Source organism: Tupaia chinensis, unplaced genomic scaffold (assembly GCF_000334495.1).
Source record: "Tupaia chinensis unplaced genomic scaffold, TupChi_1.0 Scaffold143584_1, whole genome shotgun sequence".
NCBI classification, from domain to species: domain Eukaryota; kingdom Metazoa; phylum Chordata; class Mammalia; order Scandentia; family Tupaiidae; genus Tupaia; species Tupaia belangeri.
In genome coordinates, this window is record NW_006203430.1 from 9,039,033 (window position 1) to 9,046,812 (window position 7,780).

At 56.8% G+C, this 7,780-nt stretch overlaps 2 non-coding genes across 2 annotated transcripts; both read left to right on the forward strand.

The window, feature by feature from the left end:
• The first annotated feature begins 4,026 nt into the window (after positions 1–4,026).
• MIR200B (microRNA mir-200b) lies at positions 4,027–4,084 on the forward strand. Its single transcript, NR_129500.1, has one exon. It is a non-coding gene; the product is annotated as a microRNA mir-200b (primary transcript).
• Positions 4,085–4,866: 782 nt separating this feature from the next.
• MIR200A (microRNA mir-200a) lies at positions 4,867–4,925 on the forward strand. Its single transcript, NR_129361.1, has one exon. It is a non-coding gene; the product is annotated as a microRNA mir-200a (primary transcript).
• Positions 4,926–7,780: the final 2,855 nt, after the last annotated feature.

Below are 7,780 nucleotides of genomic sequence, written 5' to 3' on the forward strand. Positions count from 1 at the left end.
GAAGCTCTGAGCATCAGCGGGCACAGAGCATGGCTGGTCCTACAAGAGAAGGTGGGCCCCTCGGACCAGGCCGTGGCTGGGTTTCGGTGTGGAGCCATCTTGGGCCATGCCGGGCCCATAAGCTGCTTCTTCATCCTTATTGCTGGGACGGTGTGGGCAGAGGGCAGATCGGAGAGGGTTTAGTCTCTGCTGTCCGCCTGGCAACAAGACCTTCTAGAAAGTTCCTTCCTTGAAGCGGCCATTGACCTTCCTGAGGTACTTTGTTCTGCGGCGATGAAAGGTGGGTGCGGGGAAAGATTCGGCTCAGGTTTGCGGACACCCATGTCACCGTGGGTGGATTTCTGGAGCTGCAGTGTGGGAAAGGCATGACTTCCCAGTGACCACAGCCCAGAGTGACCCTCTTGTCAGAGGTCAGCCAAGCCCTGCAGGCCGGTGACAGTCAGAGCATGGGGCCGAGTTAGTGTGGCTCTTTCCCATTTGCCCCTTTCTGAGGCACCAGCAAAGATAGGGCCTCTTAGGAGAAAGTGGAGGCTGGTTCCCTGACCCATCTCAGTTTATTCTGAAGGGTTTGGTTTTGTTTTTAACTAAAATGAAAATAGCACAGTAGCAATGACCGTAGCCATAGAAAAACTTGGCCTGGAGAATGTTTGACCTGCGGTCGCCCGGCCTTGCACACCCACCCTTGCGCTTGCTACTGGGGTACCTGAGGGCTGTTTTATGACCTGGATTGTTGGCTTTTCTAGTTTTAAAGCTTAGGAGCTGGTAATATTGATAAGGAGCTAAGGTTAATTTTCTTCGGGGTATAATATAGACCTTGTATGTTTCTTGATGAACAAAACTTTTAGGGCATAAGAATATGATACTTTAATTAATCCACTGTGAGCATGTTAGGCCTTTTTTAGGCTGTGCTTCTGGAAAAATAGGTCGGTGTTGTTTTGTTTTTCTAGTAACCCCGATGAACTGTTTAAAAGTTAGAGCAGTTGGCAGCATGTTGACTTAGGCAAAATAAATTTTGCATTTATGAAAATGCATATCAATTATAAAATATGGGTGGACATAGTTCTCTGTTAATTTTTGGACATTTTGGTAATTTGCAAATACCTTATTTGCAAAATCAATTAGTCAGAGTGCTTTTAGTGTCCTTGGGAAGGTACCCACCCCGCAAGGAGCCTGGCTGTCCTCTGGGTGCAGGTGGCTGTGGGGCGTGCATGGCTGAGGAACAGTGCCCGCCGTGTGGGCGAAATGGCGGCTCTGCCTCACAGACACGTAGCTCCAACGGACGCTAAAGAAATAACCTGAGTGTAGACAAGCCAAGCTTCTCATGGCCCCCGCCCCCAGCAGCCTCTGGCGTCTAGGTTTGGCTGATCCGGCTGGTGAGGAGGGGTTGGGTTTCAGTGCTTTGTTCTCTGCGCGGCCTCGCCATTGATTAAGGCCCGTCGGGCAGGTTAACCAACGAGTTAGTTTTTCACACTGAGATCGCATTCCTCACTCAGGCCGCTCCCCACCCCACCCTGGGCCAGTGCAGGTGGGCCCAGCCGGGAGCCTGGGCAGCAGAGGAGGCCAGGTGAGCAGCTGAAGGGGTGCCCTGGTGGGGAGGGGAGGGTGTTTGCTCTCAAAGAGAAGCCTGGGTGTTGGGGGTACTCTGGGACTCTTGACTTATTCCTTGATTTTCCCAAGCTGAGCCTGGTCCCAAAGGTGATGATTAACCAGATGACCCATACTGGGGACCGTAATGCTGGCTTCACTCCCCAACAACAGTTGATCAAGAAAGCACCATGCAGGGCCCATGGGAAATGGGGAACATCTATTTTCGCTTTTCATTTCTTGACCTATGCCTCGGTAAGACTCGGCTGTGTCCTTGTCCCGCTTCTCTCTCCTTACCCGTATGCTAGGTGCACAGCCCAGCAAAACCCTGGGCTGAGCCGTGCCTGGAGGCCAGGGTGACCAGCTCCTCACTGTGTGGCTCAGGAACTGTCACTGGTATATCCTTGTAGAATTTTGCTCTGTGGATCTATGAGTTCTGAACTTAGAAAGAACCTGGGGGTTCTGTCCTAGAACTTAGGAACGAGGGCCTCCCTCCCCTCCTGTGGGTCTGTGTGCCTCTCCTGGTCTGTCGTGCATCTCCCAACCTCCTTGACTGGCAGACCTGGAGGGCAGTGAATAGCGAGGTGAAATGGCCAACTGGCTTGTGGCTAGGCCAACTCTGGGCCCTGCAAGTCCCCCAAGAAGGGCTGGCCCTGAACAGTCAAGGACACTGGGGACAACAGGCCCCAACAGTGGGAGGCCAGCCTGTCTACCAGTGTTTGGCCCCAGCTAAGAGAGATGGATGCCAGACACCTACCCACCTTCCCTCACCCAGCACCTCCACCTTCCCCTTATGACCTGGCAACCAGGAAGGGAGCTGAAATTTAACTCAGCTCTGAAAGGGAAGCCTTAGTCTCCAGTAGCTCCGACAAAAGGGAAAGTGCATCCTTGAATCAGCAATGCTATGGGGTCAGTGGAATAGACCTGTAAAGGCAAGGGAGCAGGGAAGCAGGTCCATGTGGTATTTGAGGCCTGGGCCAGAGACCAGCATGAGGGTATAGGGCAACGAGCCTGGCCATGAGCTTGAGCTTGAACCCCTGAGTTGAGGCACAATCTTCCGAGGGGGTCCAGATGCTAAGAACCCGCATCCATCTGCCCCCGCCCCCACCGTGGGGCCTCTGCTAGGATCAAGTCTTCTGAGGAATGCTGGCCGCTGGCCGCTGGCCGCTGGCCGTTTGGGAGACAAGGCTGGAGAATGGGGTAAACCAGGGCAGGGGTAGAGGTGGGCCAAGGGCGGGGTATAAGTGGCCTTTGTTGTGGTTGCTGGGGGGAACCAGCACAGGGCCTGAGCCCCTCCCTGCAGCCTTGGAGGGTGGAAGGAGCTGCTCCTCAGGGGACATCTGTGCAGGGATGGAAAAGGGCGAGGAGGGAAGGTGGGAAAGGCAGCAGCCTGGTGGTGCAGGAAGCCCTGGCAGGCCAAAAGGATCACAGCAAGAATCACAGAGCAGGTCCGGGCCCTCAGGCCCCTGCATGTCCCCAAGGCCAGTCACTGGTGTCTGGTGTGGGCCCTGAGCAGGGAAGGTGCTGCAGAGCTACCCACTCTCTCTGTCCCTCCACTCTGAGCACCCCCGTCTAGAGGTGGCTCGGTCTCCTGCAAATGCTTGGGCATCAGTATCTGTGATCTGTGTTTGGAGCTGCTGTGGGGACAGGCCCCAGACCCATGGGCACATAAATCACAGCGACAAGTGCTGCTAAGCAGGGCTGCCCTTCTCCGTGCCGTCTGCCCTCAGAACGGGGCCGCTGAATGAGGCAGGGTGGTAAGGGGAGGGCCAGGCTCTGCATAGCCGAAGGGAGCCACGCCACTCCAGTCTTCCTCCCAAGACCTTCCTCAGTCCTTGAGAATGGAGAAGTCGGCTGGGCATGGAAGCGGCCATTGGAGCTGCTTCCTGGAGATAGAAGCCCATTGTCTGGTGCACAGCCCGGCCAGTCGCGGACATACGCAGGTGTGCACACTGATGCATACCTGGAAACGCAGGAGGTTGGCCTTCTATCTAGACCCTTCTGTACGACCTTCTGGAGGGAGGGTCTAGCTTTGACCCAACTCCAACCAGGTCTGCGGTCACCTGGACTACTCCAGGACCTCAGCTCTGTCTCCCATTCCTCAGGCTGTCAGCCTCCTCTGGGTCAGACACCCTAGCCTCCTCAGATGTCCTATACCCCAAGCGGGAGCACCACAGGACCAGGCTGGGCAGACCAGACGGAGGGTCTCACCCTGTGCTCCCAGGCCAGGTCTTTCAGGTATTGTGGTCCAACCTTCAGCCGAACCTTCCCAGCTGAGCCCCAACAGAGAGAGTGAGCCTCAGAGTGCCCTGGACCCTCACCCACTCCCACCTTAGTGCCCAAACAGGACATGGCTCCACCTCAGGCCGCTAGCACACCCTATCCGGTCCCCACTTTCCCCCCAGCCAGGCGGCCCCCAGACCCAATTCGGGCCACCGTCGCCATCTTACTGGGCAGCATTGGATGGTGTCTGGTCTCTAATACTGCCTGGTAATGATGACGGCGGGGCCCTGCACGCAGCAAGGGGGCCGCCTCCCCACCTGGCCCCCCATGCTCTACTCTCTCCTACAGCTTGCCCCTGCAGCTCCCCACCCCATCCTGGGTGGCTTCTGGACAGGGCAGAAATTTGACCTCGGAAAGGGGAGGGAGTGTGGGGGCAACCCCTCCCTCAGGCTGGGGCATCTCTGAGAGCACCCCTGAGCCCTGCAGAATGAAAGGCTTCCTGCAGCTGCACTGAGGGCGGCCCCTGCAGACAGTGATCCGGGGATTAGGACACTCGGGTATCCGGGCCCAGCCCATGGCACCCGGGCAGGTGCTACCACCACACCTGGCAGGTGTGGGCCGGGTTGAACCGCAACAAAGGGCTCTGGAGGACCAAGGCACAGTCTGGAGTCACCTGGGCCTGAGGGCCTCACGCTGGAAACTGCCTCACCCAGAGCTGGGAGCTGGGAAACCGCAGAGTCCACCCAGGACTGGGCCCCCAGTGGTCAGGCCTCGCCTCCCTAGCCTTCCCTTCTTGACATCTAGGGTGAGTGGGCTGCCAGGCTGCATCAGCAGCCTCAAAGTCCTCTTTGCTCTGGAGGAAGCAGGGAGTATCAACCTGTGTGGCCTTGGGGTCTCGGCCCCCAGACCTCTCTGCCAGCCCCTCTAGTCCAGGAAAGCAGCTGGCTGCTGTCTGCACTGGGTCTTCAGTGGGCTTGTACACTGCCTCTGGTCTCCTTGCAGGTTGGGGACATGTCCATCCCACTGTCCTCAGGCCAGGCACCCCTGGGCCCCTGTGGGCATCTTACCGGACAGTGCTGGACTTCTCAACGGCTCTAACACTGTCTGGTAACGATGTTCAAAGTGGCCTGCTGCTCACCGGAGATGCCTGAGGACATGCTGTCCTGAGCTCCTAGACCCAGAGAGACTGGGCAGGGGGCTGTCTCAGCAATGCAACCTGGCAATCAGTAGCCAGCCTGGCCTCCACCTGGGTGTAGGAGCCCCCTCCTGGCCAATATCCTCGTCTGCCACTCCAAGCACAGGTAAAAGCCTGATTATGCCACACTATGGACCTCTCGGTGTACCACGGGGGCCTGGAGGAAGGGGCTCCCTCTCAGACTGAATTTTGGGGCAACCTGGTTCAAGAAGAGACCAACAGATCAGGACACTGTAGAGGGAGGACGCCCGACTGCCGTGTCCTCTCACCTGGGAAACGCCCTTTTACATCAGGCTCTATCAAGGTCTACTGGGGAAAGCAAGGAAGGGCGAAGGAGGGTTCCAGTGGACAGGCCGTGCTGCTGCCTAAGGACACGGAGTCTCTCGGCAAGCACAGGAACTTTGTCCGAAAGCTGCAACGCCAGGATCACCCATTGTTTTATCGTTTTGATCTGAAGCCAGGACTCCAGCCCAGTGCCATTCTGGGCCCCAGGAGCCCCACCCAGCACAAGGTCCCAGCCAGTCCCTGGGGGGAGAAGGAGGGACATCTATCCCTGGCCTCGCAGTTACTCATTAACCCGATGCAGGAAGCCAGCAAGGTGCCGCACTGAGCATTTGCCTGAGATCCAAGGCGTGGTGACCAGCTCCCCAGCTGCACCTACAAACACAAGCACTGGGGCCAGGTGTGGGCTAGGGAAGGGAGCTATCCTCAGGGCTTGGGTGAGGCAAGTCCTGGGAGGGTCTGAGCACAGATGGGGTAGTGGGAGGAACTGCCCCAGGGCTCTTCCTCAACAGGTGCCATGGATTTGCTGCCCAAGACCTGAGGCCGCCTACACCACAGCCTGCTGATGGGCGTCTTACCAGACACGGTTAGATCTGGATCATTCTGTCTAATACTGTCTGGTAATGCCGTCCATCCCTGGCCTGATCACCGCTGGAGGAGGCCCCCTCGCCTGGCCCCCATAGGATTCTTGCTGGATGCCCAGTGGAAAACGAGGTCCTTGGTCCATCAATACAGGAGTGGAGCCTGCATGGGACCCTGACTGCTTCCTGCTGGCCCTGCAGTGGCTTTCTGTCCATCACGGTGATAGATACGGAGTGTGACACAGAGCGCGAGGCATGGGGCGGCCTGCATCTGCTTATCAGGTGCCCTGAGGTGGGGTTTCAGGGAGCAGTCAGGCCACAGACAGCGCCTTGTGGGCCCCACACCAAGGGTTCGAGAGCAGTAGTCACTGGGTACCTGCAGATATGGCCACTCCAAAGCTATTGTCACTACCACTGCGTGAGACAGGACCTGGGGTTACAGTCCCAACAGCCAAGCCCCACACTGGAAGTGGGATGGGCAGCCACCCTGAGGAGCAAGGTGTCCTCATCCCTCAGCCCTGTCCCCATCTGCACCGGGCTGGGGGTCCAAGAAGGATGAGATAAAAGCAACCTGCCCCCAAATGCCCAACTCAAGGTGAGGGATTGCAGGAGAGGTCAACAGGGGCTGGGGGCATCTCAGCCTCTCACCCACTCGAGGCAGCACCAGGACCCAGAGAGCCCCAGGGTATGCCAGACACAGCTCTGGAGTGAGGTGCAGCCCATCACTCCCCCTTCACAGGGCCTCCGCTCAGGGGCCCTCGCCAAGGCAGGCAAATGGTCATCCATGCCTGTGGGAGGCAGGTGCCCCTCAGAGGCAGACAGCCCTGGCCCTCATGGCCTATTGCTCAGCCCTCCTCTGTGACCTTCCCTCCCCTCTTCACTCCACTGTGGCACAGAGAAGCACTGACAGTTTCTCTCTCAGATTGTCCTCACCAAATTCTGGATGCCAACCACTTCCAGCCCATGGCTGCCCCCACACATTCCCTTCTTTTCCCTGAGACCCTGAGGCAGGACCTCTGCAAAGCTGTTGTCATGTAGCTTTTTTTCTTTTCTTCGCTACAGGGCGTGTGTGCTCGCCAGACAGACAGAGAGAGATATAGAGACAGAAAGCGAGAAATCACCCCCTGGGGGGATGGTCACGCCGCAATCCCTTCTCCTCCATTCTCCTCTCAGGATCCTGGGCACGCACGCACACGCGCCTGGCGTGAGTTCTAAGCCACCGGGTCCAGGATGCGAACCACGGTCGACTACGTGGGAGTCCAGCGACATAGCCATTACGCTAACTGCTGGTTCCCCTGTCATGTAGCTTTGAAATGATCCCAAACACGACAGAGCTGGCTACACATGAGTGACATGTGTTTTGAAGTGATCGGAATTTAGAGTGAATAACTCCTCCCTTCAAAAACAGGTCATCCTACCTTATCAGACCTCCTATGTGAGCTACTCACCCCAACCAGCAGACTCCAACACACATAAAAACGCCCGAGTTTGACCCAGGCTGTGAGAGTCGGCTCTGGCCCAGCAGCCGCCTTCGAGCTAGTCTCTGAGGCCGCGCCTGCAACACCGCCCTCTAGTGTCCAAGGACGCTCTGGTCACGCCAGTCGCCGGAGAACCTCTCACAAAGGCACACCTCAAGCTAATGAGACCTTTCCACAGAGGCCTGCGTCCTTCCTAATCAAGCAACTAGACTAGAGTAATTGGACTCTAAATTGGAACTCACTTGGCATGCGGTTAATGTGCCTGGTATACTGGGTATATTCCCTGTGAGGTTTGTTCTCATTTTTCTCCCCCTTTTTGAAAAGAAAAAAATAATCTTTGTATGGTAATAAATCATGATTTGTGAAATCATATTTTGATGATCTCCTTATTTTAACCGTACAAACCACTGACTCGTGACTTTGCGAAGGAGGGTGTC